Source organism: Choloepus didactylus, chromosome 6, assembly GCF_015220235.1.
Source record: "Choloepus didactylus isolate mChoDid1 chromosome 6, mChoDid1.pri, whole genome shotgun sequence".
Classification (NCBI taxonomy): Eukaryota; Metazoa; Chordata; class Mammalia; order Pilosa; family Megalonychidae; genus Choloepus; species Choloepus didactylus.
The window spans coordinates 83870830-83894330 of record NC_051312.1 but is presented as its reverse complement, the minus strand read 5'-3'; the positions used below and the strand labels follow the sequence as shown (position 1 = coordinate 83894330).

The following is a 23501-nucleotide window of genomic DNA, read 5'->3' as shown; positions in this document are numbered from 1 at the left end:
TGCTGATGTGAAACACTAATAACTCATTTTAAGATCATGCTACCATTTGAAGATGCCACACACCACTTTTTAAATGTATCAAAGTTTTAGCACATTCCAGATGTGGCCAGATCAAAAGAATGCAAGCAATTGGCTGCTCTTGACAACAGGGGCTGACTACAAACAACAGGTAATTAATGTGTTGGGAGGCAGCTATGGGGCAAGGAGACATAGCCAGATGGAAGAGAGTTTTTATTTAAAGGCAAAATACTCATATGGCCCTACTTTCACACTCATCAGCTGGGTACGTGATCCCCAGCCCTTCCTTTCTTTCTTCTTATGGGGCTGATTTGGATTGACTTGTTGAGAATGGTGTACATTACTATAAGTTATGAGAGAGAGAGATTTCTGTGGTTACATGTAAACTTGTGATAAGTTTGCTGAAGATACAGGTAGAGGGTGGAGAAGAAGTCAGCCATGATCCATCTATTTGAAGGTCACCCCAATTTCACTGTACACCCTGAAGACTTTCTCAATAGCATTGACATAGGCACCCATTCTCAGGTCCAAATCCAGGTTATACTTCATGGCCATGCACATGATTTGCCTGGCAGAACGCTCCATGTTGTACACTAAGCCAGAGTACATGATGTCTTTCTCAGATGCCCCCAATATCCTGTCTTGGAACTCTGCTGTGGGTACAGTGGGAATAGTTCCACTGTGCTTTCCATTTTTTCTTTCCAAACTCTCTTGAACAGACATTACCAAGTGGTAGATAGACTCTCATTCATATTTGAAGGACAGACAGCCATAGCTGACATGATTTAAATACTTCAAAGTAAGACACTGTCTTACTTTGTCACTGTCACTCTTCCAGCATTCAAGTAGAGATCAGAAATAGCCATAATGTTCCTCTCCAGAAAAACCTTATCAGCTTCTGGAGTTGTTGGTCTGTTGGCATCTTCAGCAATGATCTTGGCTTTTACTTTGAGTGCATGGGATTTGGTCAGCTTCTTCTTACTGGCACAATCTCCCTCATTTTTGAAGGACATTTTTTGCCTGATATAGAATTCTTGGTTGGCAGTTTTTCTCTTTCAGTATTTAAATATATCATACCATGGCCTTTTTGCCTCCATGGTCTCTGTTGTGACATCCACATATAGTCTTATCAAGCTTCCCTTGTATGTGATGGACCAATTTTCTCTCTCTGCTTTTAGAATTCTCTCTTTGTCTTTGACATTTGACAATCTTATTAGTAAGTGTCTTGAAGTAGGTCTATTTGGGTCTATTCTGTTTGGGATATGCTGTGCTTCTTGGATCTGTAATTTTATGTCTTTCATAAGAGATGGGAAATTTTCCATTATTATAATTTCCATTATCCTTTCTGCCCCTTTTCCCTTCTCTTTTTCTTCTGGGACACCCATGACACATATATTCATGTGCTTCATGTTGTCATTCAATTCCCTGAGATCCTGCTCATATTTTTACATTCTTTTCCCCATCTGTTCTTTTGTGTGTACGATTTCAGATGTTCTGTCCTCTAACTCACCAATCCTTTCTTCTGCATCTTCAAAGCTGCTGTTGTAAGTCTCCATTGTGTTTTTCAATGCTTCTATTGTGCCTCTCATTCCCATAAGTTTGCCATTGGTTTTTCAAACTTTCAAGTTCTTCCTTATGTTTGCCCAATATCTTCTTTGTATCCTTCATCTCTTTTACTGTACCTTCCTCAACTAATTGATTTGATTTTTGAATTGATTTAGCATGTTGTTTGAACATCTTTTATTAGCTGTTTCAATTCCTGTATCTCGTCTGAAGTGTTAGTTTGTTCTTTTGGCAGGGTCATATCTTTGTTTTTCCTAGTAGGACTTGTAATTTTTTGTTTGTGTCTAGGAATCTGGTTTCATTGATTAGTTTATTCTAGATATTGTTTTCACCCTTTTACCTAGGGTATTATTTTTGGTTGGCTTTGTTTTTTATCTTTTCTTTGGCATTCAGTTCAACTTATTCTAACCCTCTAGCATAGCTTCTGTTTAACTATCAGAATTTTTCAGCTCTTGTTATTCTGGTTCTTGACCTGCCTATATGGAAACTTTTTTTTGAGGAGGGTCTATCCAGATATGATTGACCCCAATCAGATTTTCCCAGACCAGAGAGCCTCAGGTTTCAGGAGGAGGGTGTAATCAGTATCAAGTTTCCCTGAGGATGAGACCCAGAAAGTTGTCAGACTTTCTTGTGAGGCCACTAGATTCAGTTATTTTCCTTTCCTTCTTAGAAAGTGGTGATTGTCATGCCACAGCTCCCCACTGATGTAAACAGGTATGGTGCATTTTATTCTCAGCTGATTCTGTACCTGCCAGGGGCATGGCTGAGACAGAAGCAGAGGTAGAAGGCAAGCTTAAGCTATTTCTGTTTTTCTTTTTTCCCAGGCCCTGGGTACTGAAGTATCTGAAGCAGGGCCAATACTTGATCTGCCCCCCCCCCCCCAGGCTTTTCTGGGGGAAGTTATGCCCTTCAGTGAATTATCTCCTTCACTTGACTCCTTACTTTGTCTCTCAGATCTATCTTAACTCCACACTTGCCTGGATCAGTGCTGACAATTGAAAATGCCTGAGGCTTTCTCTAATAAGCTACTTAGAATAGTTTAAAAAGAAAAGCAAGAAATCCCCTTTTCAGAGCCAGTCCCCTGCCCCCAAGGTTCATCAGACAAGAATTAGTTGCTACCCAGTTCTGTGTGCCCCTTTTGTTGGGGAACATCCCTTTTCCAGTATTCTGAGTTTGGCTGACTCCAAAACCATCTGTTTTTTATTTTATTTTATTTTATTTTATTTTATTTTATTTTATTTTTTCATCAGTCTTGCCTTCTCTCTGCTGGGATACACCTCAGGGTTCCTTTCTTGCTTACTCTGGGTTTATAGGTGCTCATAGCCTGTATTCAGTAGTCCAAATTTGCTAGTTAAAACTTCAATTGGAGTTTGGTTGAGCTACCTTCCCATGCTTCTAGTAGAGACTGCTTCATTTTTCCCACAGAGAAGTGTTCCAATTTAGCCTTTCATGCCAGTGGCAGAGGGGCACTAACCACCACAGTTTGGGGGCTTTACTTACAGTTCTATGCTGTGATCTCAGCTCTTCCACCCTTCCAGACTGGTGTATGATGTGTGTCCAGTCACGGATGACTCTCAAACAGTTGTTCCAGACAGTACCTGCCTATTTACTAGCTGCTCTAGAGGACTAACTAAATTCCACACCTCCCTATGCCACCACTTGCCCCTCCATCTTACTCAGACTTCCTGATCTCAAAATTATAGATAAGTTAGCAGAAGTTGAATTTTGTTTTTGTTTTTATTCCCCTGCCTTGCAGCACTTTAATATTGTGTTCAACCTCTCTATGGGAAAAAAACAGCACAGTTGTTCACTGTGGCTAGAACATTCCCTCAACCTTCTATCCTCTCCTTACCCTACCCTCTAGATTCTTGTCCTCATCCCTACTCCCCTGAGAAAATCCTTCTCATTTCCTCAGATCTCATTTTGCAATCATATTTGATTAGTAAAGGAGGAGGGAATGTATTCTCTTTGGCTTATACTGAAGTTGATGTGATTGAGGGATTGTAGGTGGAGCTGTCCTTCAGCGGTCAAGAAATTCATTCATCTTTATGACATCTGCTCCAAGTATGGATCCCTGATCTCTTCCCTGCACTGCTGCTAGTTATTTTTCTATATTACAGATTTTATCACCTCACTGTCCATCAATGATTCATTCTTTCCATCAAGTTTAATTGCTTCCCTTATTATCTTATATTTCTATAGGTCAGTAATCTGACCCAGGACCCACTGAGCTAAAACCAGGTTATCAGTTCCTTTACCTTTTCAGCTTCTAGAGACTCACCACATATGTTGGCATGTGTCCCCCTTCCACTATCTTCAAAGTGAGCAGCAGCCGATCAAGTCCTTCTCATGTTCCCTCTCTATGGTTCTCCACATTTAAGGAGTCATGTGAATAGATTGCACCCACCTGGACAATCCAGGATCATCTCCCCATCTCAAGGTACTTAACACTAAGCATGTCTAAGCCCCTTTGCTATGTAGGCAACATATCACAGGATCCAGGAATGAGGACAAGAGCATCTAAGGGAGGCCATTAATAACTTACCCTAAGCACTTGGCATATTATCTTGGGCACAGAATGCACAATAAACCTTGTTCTTGTCATTGTTGTTGCCACATTACAGAATGAAATGTTTTAGGCCCAGACTTCTGCAGTGGTGAAAAAGACAGCGAAGGAGGAAGGACATAAGGATGGAAAGAGAGAGAATAGTGATGAAACTACTGAAATTATCCAAGTGAGAGATAATTTTGACTTACATAAAGGTAGCAATTTTTAAGGCAATGATGAGTAACAAATTCTTCTTAAATTTCCAAAGATGCTGACAGAATTTGCCAATGGATTGGATGTAAGTTGTAAAAGAGAGAAATCAAGAATGATTCCATGTCTGATATGCCCAAGAGTAGTCCAGAAATGGTGGAAAGATCTGATAATCTAGTGCCTGTAAGGTCAGAGAAGATGGACCATCCATAGCAATCTGTGGGTATTGATTACTAAAGACTAAAAGAGGGCAATAGTCATCTCACAGCAGAGGATATCAAGAGCCAAATTCATCAACCACTTATCCCATATCCTGGGTACAATATAAGACCTCCAGAATTGCACACAAGTGGGCATAACCCATATTATTGTGATTTATGTTCTGCCACTCAATAGGTTGGGATTTCAAAAGAGCAATTAGGTTGATTTATGAAAAAGTAAGGAAAACTATTTTCCGAACACCTATGTTATATGTAGACTGAGATTTTTACCCACTATGTTTACCTAGCATTTGGTTTATACCTCTAAGATAATCATATCATTGGTTGCTATGTAATTATTTGTTAACCTGTCTGTCTTCTACACTATATTAGGAAACCCTGCATACTAATAAATGTGTTTTTTTCCATATTTTTTTTTATCTCTAGCACTTAGCATGATATTTGGAATATAGGAGACTATTGTGAAATATTTGCTGGATATATGTGTGGATTAAAAAATGAATTATTTTCCTGACTAAAAGAAGGAGGTTGTTAAGATGCACAGGTAGGCTAATGAAACAGTACTGCTGTAAATAAGTATAGATGCTAAGGGGATATGGGATAGAGAGTGACACAGCCTTAATAGGAAATACCTTTTAGTATTTAGTTAAAATACTTCATTTTTTAAAAAATCCCCTGTGGAGTGACTGGGCATATTTTTCTGTACGATGAAAATTTTCTAAAATTAGATTGTGGTGATGACTGCACAGCACTTTGAATTTACTAACAACTATTGAATTGTATACTTTCAATGGCAAAATGTTATGGTATGAAAATTATGTTTCATTAAATCTGTTTAAAAAACAGCCCTTCAATGAAATTAAATTGAGGTCCAAGAACAAAGAATTTTATCAGCCTACAGGGCACATGGCCCCAAAATAATTTAATAGTGGAACATATATAAGAAGTCTCTATGAGGCAGAAGAGGTGTTCTGGGAACCTCCACTCCCTAGAGACACAGGGAGTTAGCAGCACGACCAGGAATTGGCTTTTCTGCAGTGTGTGTGTCTCCAATCAGGCTGGAATGCAGCTCCTTATAAGCTTGGCCTCGCCTGGAATTCAGCTCCTCCTCAGCTTTCCCCGTCAGCCTGAGAGGGACAGGCAGTACTGCTGTATGGACTCTGTAAGTAAAATTCTTTTTTTCAATGAAAATACTAGACTCTGGATGAGTTGAGTTATTTTATCCATAGGGAAGAATTTCCTCACATTGTGCAGAATTAGATTAGACAGTGGCACAGTGAGTTACAGAAAATGGTAAAAACAGTTCTTCCCAGGAAATCTGTGAAAAATGGGCATTTTGTTCCACCTGGAGGAGGTTGGCTAGACCTCAGTCAAATGTCTGAATTGGTGTGCTAAGTTTATCATGGTCAGTGATTTTGTGCCTGAAAAAAAACAAAAAAAAACAGACATTGCCAGTGACTGAAATCTTCATCTCTAAGCTCAGTGAGTCTCACTGAAAATGAACAATTACCAGTTTTGAACACACATTAGAGCCAGGCAAGTATTAGGCACAGTGCATACTCTATTTTGCAGATGAGGAAATTGGAGCAAAGGAAGTTTGAATTACTTGTAGGTTTTCAATAGTTTTTGAGAGCTTGGGAATTGGAATGAAAAAGAACTTTGTTTAGAATCCTGTCTCCAACATTCACTAGTTGTGTACAAACTTAAATGTTTCTTAACCTCTTGAATACTCAGTTCCTTTATCAGAAAAATTAATTTATTAATAATTGCCAACTGGTGTAAAAATTAAGACAGAATGCTTATATACAGCTTAGAACAGGAACATTCACAGAACAAATGTCCAAAAAAATAGTAGCTATTGTTAAAAAAATTTATCATTGTAATTGCTGTATAGGTCTTAAAACTAGTTAGTGGTTGAGTAAGGGTCAGAACCCAGATCTGTCATGCATGTACAGCAATGTTTATGAACACAGTTTGGAAAATACAGGTGAAGCCATCTGATCTAATTCAGCAGCTGAAAACATTACCCACAAGCTATTTCTCATAGCAGTGCAATGAAAGAGAATAGCCCTGGGTCTAAGTAGACAGTAAAATTAGTTGAGAGACTATATATTTCACACAAGAGACAATGAAGGTTGTCTCTGGTTTGAAGAGGATGCATGGGATAAATTTGAGGGTAAGATAACACAAAAGAGTAGCATGGAGAAATTTTAGTGCCTCCCTCTATTAACATCCCATTTGTCCCCCTTTATTCTTTGAAATGAACAACTAAGTTTTTTCAATGTCAGAAAAGTACAATGAAATACAGCTTCAAGTACCCACTTCCAAAGAGATGGTTTTTACTTAGCCTTCAAATGTAGACCTTCTGAGGTTCTAGTGTTTGATATTTCAGAAGGAGAATCAATAAAAATAAATGAATATCCATATGTAGGGAATGAGGGACAGTAAGGACAGTGAGGGGAGGATTCTAATCAGATGATTTTCTAGAGTTTGATGTTATTTATTAATAAATGAAGGAGGCAGGGCCAAGTTTGTCATGGAGGAGGGAATGAGTTCAGTTTGATTCTAACTGGGGTTGAGGTGACTGAGGAATTATGGGTGGAGAAGTCCCTCAGGAGTAAAGTATTTTGTTCACTTTATTCCATCTGCTTCAAGGACAGAACTCTGATCTCTTCTCCACACTGCTGCCAGTTATTTTACTAAATTACAGCTTGTATCACTTCACTGTCCTTCTATGATTCAACTGCCTTCAAGTTTCAACCCAGAATTCTTGCTAAAATTTTAGATTCTGCTAAAATTTTGAAATATGGAACTCATGAGAAGTCCTAGTTAGATTGCATATTTGCTTTTAAAGTGATACTTAAAACATTGGGAATAGCTAAGATATCCCAAGAAGGGTATATGGAGAAGAAAAAGGGATAACAGAAGAGTCATATAGAACATGCTGATTTAAGAGACAGAGTTCAAAAAATCAGTAAATATGAAAACAAAACAAAACAAAACACAGAGCAATTATGTTGAAGGTAATGAAGAAACACATTTCAAGAAGGAAGGAGAAACTTTCAAGGAGAGGTGGTCAACATGGCAAAAAATTTGAGGTGAGTGATAAAACCACTTGAAAATAAAATTTGGACCTGGGTATTTAGAAAAACATTGGTAACATTAGTTGGATAAGTTTTTCTGAGAGTCAGAGAAAGAATCCAGATAGTTATTGAAAATGAAGGAATAACAAACAGAACCAGACTGTCAAAGTCTTTTTTTTTTCATGATAAGAAGATACAAAAGGGAATTGAGGGAGAAACTTTTTTTATCTTATATCCCACATTATCTGAGCACACTGGCCAATATGACAGATACTCAATACATCTTGGATGACTTGAAGGAGTTGCAAATATCTACATAAAAGTGTAGAATCTTTTATTGTTAGGTTGATGTAAAACTTGAGTATTGTACACTGCAGAAGGGGAGACGATGGTACTAAGCAAGATAGTAAAGACAGAAAGCAATTTTGTTAGAGAACAATTAGAAGAGATGGAAAATTATCTGTTTACTTTTTCATAAGATATTTGAAAATGACTTTAAATTCATTATCCTTTCCATGTAATTCAATATTTTCCTGGCATGACCCAATCTCTTAGCTTTATCTCCCACCACATGCAATCTTCCACTAGGACTCAGGCATTCTAATTGTCTTGTGATTGCCCAACAAACTGTATTTTTATTATTCCATGTTATGCTCATGTTGTTTATGCCAAGTACACCATTTTCCCATTCTCCATTCTTGTGAATTCACATCCCCCCATCAAAATTTTACAAAGTTATAATTCATCTACTTTTTTAAAGATTCTTTGATATTAGCTCCTCTTGATACACACATGGATAATTTACTTATGCACCCATGGAATCTGTTACTTTTAGTGCTATATCTCTCTTTAGGCACATTCTGTCCTTGTATAACCATAACTCATTCTATGCATTTCTTTATGTCTAACTCCTGTAGTGGTCTGTTATTTTACTTGCTTCATATCCTTGGTGGCTGACACAATGCTTGGCACAGAGTGAGCCCCTGATATATGTTTGCTGTTGAACTGAACTAAGTGTTTATGATTGAGGGTCAATGCCATAGGGGTGGTTATTGGTTATTGAAAGGAGAAGGTAATTTTCCACCTGAGAGCCCAGCAAAAAAGAGCGAAGGGTGAAGGAAGATTTTTTTAGCAATGGAAGTAAGGAATTTGAGGGGGTTCTGTTCTGCTAGGCTCAGCATAGACCAGGTCCAAACTAGATGCCATGTATTATTTTCTGATCTCTCAGAAAGAGGGGGAAGGAAACCAACTGCCAAGAAGTTTGAGAAAATGCAATGAACAATTGTTTGAATTAATGAAAAAATGTAAGGGGAACCATGGAAAATGTTGGGATGAAAGAGAAGATTTTCAGATAACTGTTTATTTTTTTCAAGCAAACCCATATAAAATTGCCTCAGGACTCAATGACCAAAATAAAACCCAATCATTGTATATGAAATAAAAAATTATGACCAAATTAATTGCCAGCATGGTGGTTCTCTGCATTCTCATTTTTATTATGCATCAGTGTACACTGGCTATTGAAGTTATTTATAAGCAGTACTTTTTTTCTACATTCCTTTCTCCCTCACTTGATTATAAACTCTATAAGATAGGTCTTATTTCTATTATCCCTTAGCTTTTAGCATAGGCTATGCACAAAGTAGGTGCTTGGTAAATGTCTTTGACTGTAAGGAAAGAGGAAGAAGAAGAAATATTACAAGCTCATTCTGGCTCAGTATTTTTACATTGACATTCTAAAAGTCTTGGAAATATTCATCTTGACTTATTCAAATTCAACCAATCTTTCAAGCACTCTTTCCAGGAAGCCTTCTCCACATTCCCCAAACTTAACAGATGCCTCCTTTCTGCTAACTCATTATTTCCATTATAAGGTTTAAGAATGTATTTCTGATATTTATTCCTTTAGTGCCCTGAAGACACACTCATTACTCTAAATCTTAGCATCAAAAGTTACAGGTATCTACTCTTAGTCTATTCTTCCATGGTCAGAGGAGAGGAATGGGTGAGGACACACAGAATAAACATAGTTGCCAGTGAGGGACCCCAGAGGCGAACAACTTGGGCTGAGTTATATACAAAAAATTAAATAAATAAATAAAAGTAGCTACTATAGCATTTGAAGTCTTACACTTTTCTTCTCAATTTAAAATAGACATTATTAATATATATGTTTTACCCTCTGATTAGTTTTCTGATGAATGAAATTATTTGTCATTGGATATATACAGAAATATAGTTTGTTTTTTTTAAATTTCAGACTCCCCTCTTGGAATTTTGTAAATTTAAATCAGCATGCCAGCTTTCCAGAATACCACATCTGCTTCTATCATTTTCTTGCTAACTGGTGTTCCTGGGCTTGAAGCTTTCCACACCTGGATCTCCATTCCCTTCTGCTTTCTCTATATCACTGCCCTCTCAGGAAACAGCCTGATTCTCTTTGCCATTGTCAATCAGCCGAGCCTCCATGAACCCATGTACTATTTTCTCTCCATGCTGTCCACCACTGACCTCGGCTTGTCCATATCCATGCTGGTCACCATGTTGGGTATTTTCTGGTTCAATGACAGGGAGATCAGCTTTAATGCCTGCTTGTCACAGATGTTCTTTATCCAACTCTTCACAGTGATGGAATCCTCAGTGTTGCTGGCCATGGCCTTTGACTGTTTTGCGGCCATCTATAATCCAATCCTCTTAGGTATGCCACCATTTTGACTGTCCCCAGAATAGCCAAGATTGGGGCAGCAACTATCATCAGGGGGACACTAATGGTGACACCAATCATAGCACTTCTTAAACGACTGTCCTTCTGCTGCAGCCACATGCTCCACCACTCCTATTGCTTCCACCCTGATGTGATGAAGCTCTCGTGCACAGACACCAGGATCAATAGTGCAGTTGGGTTGACTGCCCTGATCACCACTGCTAGGTTGGACTCAATCTTCATCCTTCTTTCCTACGTTTTGATCATTAAGACTGTCCTCGGCATTGCATCTCCAGAAGAGAGGAAGAAGACCTTCAGCACATGCATCTCTTATATTGGGGCCGTGGCTATATTCTATATTCCATTGATCAGTCTGTGCTTTGTCCACAGATTTGGGAAACGAGCCCCAGCCTATGTACATACTCTGATTGCTAACACCTACCTGCTGATCCCTCCTGTACTGAACCCCATCATCTACAGTGTGAAGAGCAAACAGATACGCAGGGCTGTGCTAAAAGTTTTCTATTCTAGTGAAACAAAAAACTAAACTAGCCTTCCACATTTTTCTGGTCCTGTTCACTGTGAAGAGGAAGAAAATGCCATTCAGAAATTAACATCTTTAGACACGTTTGGTCTGATAGTTTCTGAAAAGTTCACATTAGGGTAAGTTAGAAGACTATAGGCTGAGTGATAAATATAAGCTCTATTTTCTCAAAAGTATCACTATTTTCCTGGGAAAACCACAAAGACAATAAGAACATTTCTTTATTTAAGATGAAAGATATTCAGTGACCTAAAAGACCTAATGACCCAGCTTTACTTTCTAGGTGGCTTTTGTTTTTTCAAACATGGAAGAGGAGCAAGTAGCTACTTGTATATTTTAGGTTTCTCCGGTACAGAGAAAAATAGCACCATACTTGCTCAGAAATTAAAATAATAAGTGTATTTAGCAATTGAAAATTACTGAGTCTTATTTCAGTGTGCCACAGACAACTTGCAGTGCCCATGGTTAGTGAATTATTTCAAAATATTTTGCATCCTTTCCTTGCTTCTGGCCTCCCTTACCTCCTCATAGTACAGCTAATATCATTTGCAATAAAAGTTTCGCTCTTCCATCAGTAATCTTTGCTGGTGAAATATTCTTACTTTTCCCCTGCTCTTTAGGGAAGACTTTTACCAGCAGTAATTCTTTCAAAAATAACACTTCTTAATTCAATTCCAATCTGTAGTTTCCTCAGAAGTACTAATGTCATAGATTACTGCTTAATAAATCCCAGTTTTATCTCCAAATAAATTATTTTTCTTGTAGTCCTGAGTTAAACCAGATTCAAATGCACAAATAATTTAATCTGGTTGGATTTATGATTCTCTCTTAGGACCCTCTCCTTAAAAGAAACCCAAGTAAGTATGGAAGTCAGGCTCTAGACAGGAAAACAGAAACCACATGTGTTCTTTTCACAAGAAAAATTTAATACAATGTGCTAGATAAACAGATATTGGAGGAATGAAAAGGCAAAAAAAGAATACAGAAATAACATAGAGATAGTAATTGCAAGAAGTCTCAAACCTTTCAACCATTCATATAGCTATGGGAACAAAGAGAAGAGTTTGGAATCATTTAAACTAAGAAACTAGGTGGACGTCTCTCCAGAGCTGGATATAGGCATCTAAGAAGAAGGTGATGCACAGATCTCACCTGGTGCTGCTACCTCAGGAGCTCAGAGGAGGAACTACAGGGAGCCAAGACCCAAATATGTGAGGAGGGACTATTTCCCATCTGAATTGCATGCCTCCAGTCTCCTATTGGTGTCTTGTGGGCCAAAAAGTTAAAGGACTCTGTTTACTCCTATTTACTTTGTGCTTAACCTTGTGGGCTGCAAAGATTAGAAGTTTTCATTTCTAGCCCTACAAGAGCTAATACTGTTTTTGGGAAGCAAGGGTCATACTCAAGTGTTTTGAAGATTACAAGTGCTTATATATATAAGAAGGCCATATGGCCTACATGAAAATCTGAGAAAGGAGTATGGAGGCAGAGGGAGTCTGAATTCATTATTAAATGAATTCAATAGCATAGTGTACATTTTGATCATTATAATCCAGTGCCAAAATTGGATTTTTCCTCCCCAGTTTTGGCTGAGGCAGGAAAACAATAGATCCCACATTCCAAAAAGGTTAAATTGAAAAGGTTATCCAGATGGAAGACAGGTCAGATGATTGACCTACAATAAGAATATAACATAATTAAGGAATGTATTATATACATAAAGAGCATGAATAAAAACTGAGTTAAGAATCATGTATGTTAGTAAAGAAGAAATAAGGATAAGTAAATAGAACAGTTTTCTTGGGACCTTGAAATTGCAAATGTTCTTTTATAAAAGCAAGGGCAGAGGTAGCTAATTATCTTAAGAAAGAACCAAGGTTTCTCTTTGCCAGCACAGTCTGCAGTTGTTTTCATAGCTTCATTTTCTAGGAAGTGTTTATTTTGCTTTTACTGAGATCAGGAATTCCTTTGAAACAGATGCAGTGCAGACAGGGTAACTGTTGTACAAGAATCCTGATGGTGAATGATGCTGTCAGATGGAGTTGGTAACAGAATATCAGTGAAGAGAAGTGCACTAGAAAGGCTGTGTTATGAGTTCCACCCCTTCCCTCATCACAGGGTGAAGAGTCATGTGGTAGGGAAGAGACATGATAGAACCATCCTGAGAGAGCTGGGGAGGCGATTGGGCTGATGATGACTTCTCCCTCAGGAAGAGCTACTGGAGAGCTTCTCTGACATAGGAGGAAGAATTCTTGTTGCATTGGGACCATACTACTCTCTGAGGGGTTGCTTGGGCAAAGACTCTATGTGTGAGTCCCAAGGACCAGAAGTAAACTATGTGCATGTGAGAGAGAGCCAACAAGGGTATCCTCTAGATCATGTCTAAAAGGGCTACCTGCAGGCACAGTAGGACCTCAGCAGAAAGAACTGGGAGTAAACTCGGGCAGTGGAAGGAAATACAATTCATTCACCAGATCAAAGAAACCTGGTGAGAGGCCAGTTTTGTGGGGGATCTTTTAAGACCCTACAAAAACCCTACAAAAAGAGAAAGTTGTCCCTGAAATTCTAAACCTAGCTAATATCAAGTCATCTTTTGACAGGATCATTTAAATAAGAATTTTACTGTTGGTTTGACTTCTTTTTCTTCCTTTTACTTTTGACCCTAATAGGGTCAAAAATAATAGGTAAGATATGAGTGTGAAAGAGAGAAGTAGCCAAACGTAGCCTTTCCCTAGATGGCCTGAGGCCTCCCTATAGAGAGCCCTAGCTAAGGGAGTGGGGTGGGAATACTGTCTTGGAATGAAGGTGTAAGTGTTGAGTAATTGATTGGACTTAATTTTTAAAATTTATGAATTACCCAACCTGTAGGGGCAATCCCAAGATCAGTACATAATAAACCTCCTGCATGTAATTACCATATCAAATTCTACTTGCTGGGGAACCTAACCTGTTATAGTTGTTGGCATAAGAGCTCTGAGGAAGTAGATACTAAGATAGGCTTTGGGAGCTGGATCACCCACTGTTCACTTGACAAAAGGTCCCAATAACTGGTAGTAGGCAGAGCACAGAAAAGCCCAGGCACAATTGATAATTGCAATTGTGAAACATCTTACCTTGTTGCACAAGGATAGGACACCGGTATAAGGGACTGCACTAGCTATGGCAGTGTATCAGGTGTTGGAAAAGTACAGGAGAAAGAGTAACCATAAGAGTAGTGGAACTAAGTAGCTATTGCTAAACTCTATTGACATTCTAGAAAATGAGATAAAGAAAAGAAAAGCTGAAATTGATTACTTGGGATTTATCAAGCTAAACACTTTCTGCAGACACAGCGCATCCTTGGTTGGCACATGGCCATTGCCAAAACCTCTCCCCTGCAAGAGATGAAGCAAGGCCTCTACCCCAGGGACGTGCTGGGTCTTATAATAGAGGAAAGGAATTGCACCCCTTGGATCAGGATTTAGCCAATGTGGAGAAGTTGATAGTGGGATAAGGGGCATGGAGTTGGGATCCAAGAGTCCTGGATCAATGGGTGGGGAATTTTTAAAAAAGTAAAATGGATTATTTATCAATTTACAAGCAGTCTCTTGGGATACAGATTTAAAATACTGGCAGAGTCACCAAGAGATAATTTATGAAGTTGGTATCCCTAGGACCAAATAGATGGGAGACAACAAGAGCTCTGGAAATTAAGAGCAATCAAGGATAGATGATCAGTATTTCAAGTGTAATCTCCAGAATAAAAAGTCATGATCCCTTGCCCAATATTTGGACCTGAGCCAGTTTTTTGATCTGGAACTCATTTACTGCATAAGACTCCAAGTTCTTGGGGGAAGGACCCTGCATCCCCATGAAAAGCATACATGGTAAAGAGTTTGCCCATCATTGCCGAAAGGTTTCTTCTGTCATCTATTCTGGTAACTGAACACTGACTAGGGAAAGGGGAAAACCCAATTTTTTTTAAAATTGAATTTTATTGAGATATATTCACAAACCATACAGTCATCCACAGTGTACAATCAATTGTTCACAATACCATTATACAGTTGTGCATTCATCAACACAATAAATTTTTGAACATTTTCATTACCACACAAAAAGGAAAAAGAATAAAAATTAAAGTAAAAAAGAACACACAAACATCCCATACTCCCATCCCTCCTTATTATTCATTTACTTTTTGTCCTCATTTTCCTACTCATCTGTCCATACACTGGATAAAGGAAGTGGAGCCACAAGGTTTTCACAATCACATGGTCACACAGTGTAACCTACATAGTTACACACTCATCTTTAAGAATCAAGACTACTGGGTTGCAGTTCAACAGTTTCAGTTATTTTCTTCTAGCTATTCTAAAATACTAAAAACTATAAAGGGATATCTATATAGTGCATAAGAATGCCCTCCAGAGTGACCTCTTGATCCCATTTGAAGACTCTCAGCCACTGAAACTTTATTTTGTTTCATTTCTCTTCCTGCTTTTGGTCAAGAAGTCTTTCTCAATCCCTCATGCTAGGTCCAGCCTCATCCCCAGGAGTTACATCCTGCATACCAGGGAGAACCAGGGAGAACTATACCCCTGGGAGTCATGTCCCATGTAGGGGATAGGGCAGAGTTGGCTTAGAGAGGCACATCTGAGCAACAAAAGAGGTTCTCAGGGGGTAACTCTTGGTCACAATGTTAAGTAGGCTTAGCCTCTCCTTTGCAGTAACAGTCTTCATTAGGGCATGCCCCAAGATCATGGCCTTGGCCTTCTTAATTCATAGTCCCCAATGCTTGTGAGAATATCAGTAATTCCCCAGGTGGGGAAGTTTAATATTTCTACCTTTTTCCCCCAGTCCCTCAAGGGAGATTTGCAAGCACAGCTTTATTCTGTGCCCAAATTACTCTGGGATGTATGAGACCTTCACACTAACCTGTACAAACTGACCAGATTTTGCTTCCTATTCAAAGTTCCATGTAATTATGGTGTTTGAATAAACTGATCATACAAGTTAAATTATATAATGTGTTACAAAAAGTATAGATTTGGCACCTAATAAACATTTCTTTCTTTTTTGCACACAGAAGTTGAAGTTTTAAAATGCTAGCAATATCATCATTTACCATTTACTCTTATTTACCTTAGTACTACCCAAGTCCATTATGGGCATATCTCTAATTGAAGTCTGATCTCTTTTTCAGACTCTTTAACTTTTGTTATATGGGGTAATGACACTCTGGCTCTGAGTCTCAGGTGTCACAGAGATACCCAAAGCAGGACAGACCAGGTTATACACAAAGAACTTGGCATCTCCAAATTTAGAAATAGCCATTACAACTCAAGAATAGCTGTAACTGTTGTGTGAGCTTACAATCAAGGAACCTTTACAATAAGCTTTCCCCTGATAATCTATGTTCTCAGAGTCAAATTCTCAAAGTTTGCACATCATATTCAGTCTGGATAGGTGAGGCATTGTTCTAGTTTGCTAATGCTGTTGGAATGCAAAACACCAGAAATGGACTGGCTTTTATAAAGGGGGTTTATTTGGTTACACAGTTACAGTCTTAAGGCCATAAAGTGTCCAAGGTAACACATCAGCAATTGGGTACCTTCACTGGAGGATGGCCAATGGTGTCTGGAAAACCTCTGTTAGCTGGGAAGGCAAGTGGCTGACATCTGCTCCAAAGTTCTGGCTTCAAAATGGCTTTCTCCCAGGACGTTCCTCTCTAGGCTGCAGTTCCTCAAAAATGTCACTCTTAGTTGCACTTGGGATATTTGTCCTCTCTCAGCTTCTCTGTAGCAAGAGTCTGCTTTCAATGGCCATCTTCAAACTGTCTCTCATCTGCAACTCCTGTGCTTTCTTCAAAGTGTCTCTCTTGGCTGTACTCCTCTTCAAAACATCACTCACAGCTGCACTGAATTCCTTCTGTTTGTCAGCCTATTTATATGGCTCCACTAATCAAGGCCCACCCTTAATGGGTGGGGCCACACCTCCATGGAAATATCTCATCACAGTTATCACCCACAGTTGGGTGGGGCACATTCCATGGAAACACTCAAAGAATTACAATCTAATTAACACTGATAGTCTGCCCACACAAGATTACATCAAAGATAATGGCGTTTGGGGAACATAATACATTCAAACCAGCACAGGAATTATGATGTTTTTCTTTTCTTTTCTGGTTTATTTCACTCAACATACTGTCCTCAATGTCCATTCACCTAGTTACATACCTCACAACTTCATTCCTTCTCATAGCAGCTGAATATTCCATTGTATGTACACACCACAGTTTGCCATTTCATTCATCAGTTGATGTACCCTTAGGCTACCTCCATCCACTGTGAATCCTGAATAGTGCCACCATAAACCCCACTGTGCAAATGTCCATTTGTGTTCCTCTTTTCAGTTCTTCAAAATATATACCCAATAAAGGGTTGCAGGACCATATGGCAACCCCATGCTTAGCTTCCCATTGAACTACCACACTGTCCTCCAGATGGGCTGTACCATTCTACTTCCCCACCAATGGTGATTAAGTACATCCCTCTATCCACATTGTCTCCAGTGCTAGTATCCCTTTATTTATTTTTTAGAGTTTTATTCACACACCATAAATACCCTCCTAAGTAAACAATCAATGGTTCTCTGTATAATCATATAGTTATACATTCACCACCACTCTCAGTATGAGGACATTTCTATTTTTTCTACAAAGAAAGAGGAAGAGGAGAAAAGAGAGAAAAGAAAAAAAGAAAAAGAAAGACAAAAATCAGGACTGAAAAAAATAATAAAATAAAATAAAAAGGTCAAACAACAACACGAATGCCAAGCATCTATACCCCTCCCTTATATCTCCCTCTTATGTACATTTAGTTTTGGTATATTGCCTTTTTTATACAATCAATGGAAGCATATTACAATGTTACTGTTAACTATAGACTCTAGTTTGCACTGATTTTATTTTTTCCCCAATCCCATCCCATTTTCAACACCTTGCAAAGTTGACATTCATTTGTTCTACCTCATGGAAAAACATTCTTATTTTTATACATTTAATCACAATCACTAACCACTCTAGGTGTCTGTTTATCTGTAAATATTTAAATCTCTCCCTCATTTTTGAAGGATAGTTTTGCTGGATATAGGATTCTTGGTTGGCAGTTTTTCTCCTTTAGTATCTTGAGTATATCATACCATTGCCTTCTCACCTACATGGTTGCTACTGAGAGATCTGCACTTAGCCTTATTAAGCTTCTTTTTATGTGATGCTTTTTCCTTCCTGCTTTCAGAATTCTCTTTGTTTCTGACTTTTCACAATCTGATTAGTAAGTGTATTGGAGTAAATCTATTTCAATCAATTCTGTTTGGGGTATGCTGTGCTTCTTGGACCTGTAATTTTATGTCTTTCATAAGAGCTGGGAAATTTTCATTGATTATTTCCTCTGTTATTCTTTCTGCCCCTTTTCCCTTCTGTTCTCCTTCACTTACAACAAGTATACTTATCTGCTTCATGTTGTCATTCAGTTCCCTGAGTCACTGGTCATATGTTTCCATTTTTTCCCCTATCTGTTCTTTTGAGTGTAGGATTTCAGGTGTCCTGTATTCTAGTTCACTGATCCTTTCTTCTCCCTCTCCAAGTCTGCTGTTGTATGCCTCCATTGTGGTTTTTGTATCTTCTATTATGTCTTTCTTTCCCATAAATTCTGCCATTTGTTTTTTAAGCTTGTGAATTCTTCCTCATTATCACCCAATGTCTTCTTTATATCATTCATCTCTTTTTTCACATTTTTTTCAACTCATTGATTTGATTTATAAGATTTGTTTGAACATCTTTAATTAGTTGTTTCAACTGTTGAATTGCAGTTAAGGTGCTATTTTGTTCCTTTTACTGGGCCATATCTTTGTGTTTCCTGGTGTAGCTCATGAATTTTTGCTGTTCTGATTTTCTTGATTAGTTTATTCTGAAGGTAGTTTTCTCCCTTTTCTCTTGGGTTTTCTTGATGGTTTTCTTTGATCCCTATATTTCTTTGTTCTCTATATTTCTTTGTTCTTCTTGCTGGCCAGTTGTCAGATTGGCCCTGTCCCCCAGTCTTTCACCAAAGTTAGGCACCCACCATTATTTGCCACATGGATGGGAGGTAGGCACAGGGCACCCCAGCAAGTTCACTGTGTGTGGTGATATAGACCTGATGGCTTCCAGTGGTGCTCTGTTTTCCGCCAGTCAGCAAGGCCTGGGTCTGTTTTACAGCCCTGTTTTCACAGTTGAGTTGTCCATAATTCTCAGCAAAAACCAGGCTGGGTTTCTGTGCAAAGCATGTAGACAATGTCCTGTGCTCCTAATAAAGGATCTGAAGCATCTTTTCAAGTGTTTCCATTCCATGCACTATCTGGACTGTCCAGAAGATGGTGTTGTTTGGTAATTAATCATCCTCTGAGGCTGCATTGTCGACAAGCACAAGCTGTGTCTCCACAAGTGAGCTGAAAATGTGGGATTCCTATGCCCTGATCTCTCCATCAAAATTTGGCTCAATGTGGGGCCACACTTGTAGCAGAGGATTCCCTCAGCTGATCCTGTATGCCAGCCATCCTCAAGGCAAGGAAATGGCCTATGGCAGCTGTTTCCCTCAAGGGTGGGGGAAGGGTTTTCAGACCCAGGGCTGGAAATGCATTCCCTGTCCATTCTCAGTGTCTTTCTCCCTCACTGACCTGTGCCTTTAAATATCCTCCCCTGTCCCCTGGGACTTCAAACAGTGGGGGTATTTCTCACTGCTGTGAGAGATTTAAAAATCTGTGTCCCTGGCGGGAGAGTTCCTGTCTGCTGATTCTGTGCCTTTCCCACACTGAGCCCAAGTGAGAGGAGGGGAGAGGACCAGCTCTGGGAAAGAAGATTCCTACATAATATTTCTTCTCTGTCTTCATTTCGACATATGCAGGGTACTTCTCCAGGCTATATCCTCCCCCAGAGTTTCAAATAATTCAGAGAATTGCCCTGTTTTTTTCACTGAATCTCTGGAGAGGAGTTTTCAGTTACTGTATCTTGTTGCTATGTTGATAATGTCACCTTCTCCACAAAGGGTTTTTCATCTTATGCTAAACTATGTTAACTTCCAGAGACCATGACCTCAGGTTCCAAGAAGTCAGAACTGTGATCAGTTATTAGATAATGTAAGCAGATAATATTTGGTATCAGTTTAAGGTCAATTTATTATGCTAGATGTGCCATAGATAAGAAGAGACTTAGTTATCCATGAAATTGTTCAGATGAACTGTTGGGCTGTCTTTTATGTTCAGCTCAAATGTAAAAGTTATTCTGCTAGGTGTTGCCAAGGTTTCAAAGAAAACTAAGTCAATTTTGTCTTTAGGAAAATACAGTCATGTGGAACCTTTGACAATTTATATATATTATGTAAAAAGATACAGACAAAGCATTAGGAAAGGCAAATTATGAGGAGGACAGGTCAAATTCCATTTGAGCAGTCATAAAAAATTTAATGAAGATGGTAGTTAAAGATGAGTGTTAATACACAGATAGAACTTTAAGGTGTAGATGTGGGTGACAGTAAAGTCTAGTATTAGGAAAACTGCACATGTTGAAGAAGTTAGCACACAGGTTTTCTTGGACTGCAGAGTGTGTGAAGTGAGAAAAAGAATGATTAAACTTTGAAGGAAAGTTGAACCCAAATTGTGGGGGATTTTAACTATAATGGGCAGGAGATGTTGCTTAATTTGCTTGGTGTATAAGAAATAACATGGCAATGCATACAGTGGTGTCTTCTCTCTTTTCTGGGTTTTGCTGACTTCTAGCTTTTGCTTCTTCCTGTGGATTTCTCTTCATAAAGCCTCCAATAATAGAATTAAGGCCCCACCTCATTCAGCTGGGCCACACCCCGACTACAAATAACATCTTCAAAAGGTCCTCTCTACAATGGATTCACAACCACAGGAATGGAAGAAGATTAAGAACATGTTTTATTAATTGTTTTCTTTTTCTGGACCACATAATTCAACCTGCCATGCTCCCCAAAAGATATTTTCAAGTCCTAAGCCTCCCTCCTGGTTTGTGGCCTTATTTGTAAATAGGATCTTTGAAGACGTGATGAGTTAAGATGAGGCCGAGCTTAATCAGGGTGGTCCCTAATCCATTATAACCAGCATGTGTCTAAGAAGGCAGAAATTTGGACACAAACACAGACAAGCAGGAGAGAAGAAGGCCACATGACAAAGGAGGCAGAGATTGCAGTATAACAGTTGGAAGCCAAGGAATGCCAAGGACTGCTGGCAAACCACCAGGAGCTAGGAAGAAGCAAGGAAGGATTCTCCCCTGCAGGTTTGAGGGAGCATGTCTTGGCTGACACCTTGGTTTTAGTCTTTTACCTTCCAAAAGTATAAGAAAGTGAATTTCTGTTGATGTAAGCTGCTGTTTATGGTACCTTGCTATGGCAGCCCTAGGAAACTAAGACAGCCTGTAAGTCACATATATATTGTCTATCAAATTATAAAGACAGCAAATATTAGTCATCATCATCATCATTATTAAAACTTCTGGGGAACTAAGGAGAAAATGTCCTTAATGTAATTCAGGAAGATATAATATCTGATACATCATCATAAAGAATACAAAAACAAAAGCTTTGGAAGGAAAATGTGAAAGAATGAGATACTGAAAAGATACTAGAATTAAAGTGCAGCATGGACATAACCAAAAGCAGAATTGAGGAATGCTAATTTGGAAAATACATTTGAAAAATTACCTCAGGATGTATAGGAAAGGAATAGAGAAAGGAAAATAATGAGGAAATTATGGATGGGAAGGGCAAAAAAGTACAAAGTCCACATATAGATTATTAACGTCCTAGAAAAAGAAACAATAACAAACAGAAGAAAAATGACTATGACAAAAAATGTATAAAAGACTATAGTGTCTGAAGTATAAAATGTCTCATTTTATGTCGGATAAAATAATTGATAACTGAAAGACAGGCAGAATATTTGACTTGTATAAGATTTAAAAATATCTACAAGAATTCAAGCAGGAAAAAAGTAGAATTCCTCCAAAGAAAGAAAAATCAGGCCGGTTTTATAAGTGTTTTTTGCAAGAAATTCCATTCACCATAGGATAAAAAATAAAACATATAAGAAAAAATTTACAAAATGCTAGATTTTTACACAGAAACTTCTCTATATTGCTAAGCCATATTAAAGAAGATATAAATTGAGAGATATTACATGTTCATTGATTAGAGAAATCAATATCATCAAGACAGTGATTCTACTGTAATGGCTCTATAAATTCACTGCATTATAGGATGACTTTTTTTGGTTGTTATTGTTAGAAATTTACAGGAAAATGACTTATAAAGACAACAATGATTTTGAAAAAGAAGAACAAATTTGGGGGACTTATACTATCTGATTTCAAACCTACTCTTAAGTCATAGCAATCAAGACTGTAATATTGGCACAAGGATACTCATTCACAGATTAATAGAAGAAAAGGGTGAGTCTAGAAACCATTACCATCATGATAAAATGATTTGAAATGCAGGTGTCAAGATAATTCAGTTAATATATTATATATGAGATATTGCACAGAATTCCTTAAATTTAGAAATTAAATTTGTTCCTTATGTATCTTAAAAGAACCTAAAGCAGATTGCTTTTTCCTATGGTTACTGAGAGAAAAATAATATTTATGTTTTTCACATATAAGTTCCTTCAGTATTTTCCAATGCAGTGTGTCTTCATCCAACTGAAAGACAGTCACAAGCAACTGTAAAAAAATAAGAGATTTCTATCTAACAAAAACCTATCTCAACAACATGAAGCTGTGCATAGTTTGGTTCTTAGCATTACTGTGCTCTCTAGAGTGGAAGCATAAGGCTGGGCTCTGGAACTGGTGGATGAGCCTGGGTTTGGTATCAGGCAAGATGTGACAGTCTGGGGATTAGTATCATTTTTCCACCTCCCAGTCAGCCTCACTCCAGTCAAATCCTAACTTCTACAGGTAAAACCCATGGGTGGGTAGTTGGACATGAGTTGGAATCTGTGCCTTGAGAGTTTTAGGGACTTTATCCAGAGTTCACAAAGTATTTCTTTTAGGAAGAGGAACATGACATTTGATTTTCTAGATTATTAGTGAATCCTTATATAAAGAAAGATCTGAATTAGATACTGGTGCAGAGGAAAATCTGTTTCTCTCTGAAGATTGTGACGTTAAAGCAATGAAGCCAACAGAATCTTCCTAGAGTGACAAAATGCTGTTCCTAAGATTGAAAATGCCATGCAACTTAGTAAATTTAATTAGTGTATCAGTTTCTGGAGATGGATGATGATGGTCCTTCATGATATTTTTCTGAATTTAGGAACAGTGTTTCTGGAATGTTACAAAGCTAGCTAGCTCCATATAGGTGAAGCCATGACCATAACAAATGAGATGGGTGATCTGAAGCACTGAAATATCTAGCTCCAGAGTTAAAAGATCAAATGGAATTTGCAACAATAAGCATAAAATGATTGGAAATGTAAGTCAAACAATAGTGAGAATGTGTCCATGACTAAAAAGATGAAAACAAAAAACATCTGTATGAAACTTGAGGTTTCTGAATAGGCATCAGATCCA

General features: G+C 38.2%; 2 pseudogenes; one reads left to right on the top strand and one right to left on the bottom strand.

Annotated features, from left to right (window-relative positions):
- Window positions 1-465: 465 nt before the first annotated feature.
- On the bottom strand, window positions 466-1031 carry LOC119537180 (annotated as a pseudogene).
- Window positions 1032-9938: 8907 nt separating this feature from the next.
- LOC119536095 lies at window positions 9939-10894 on the top strand (annotated as a pseudogene).
- Window positions 10895-23501: the final 12607 nt, after the last annotated feature.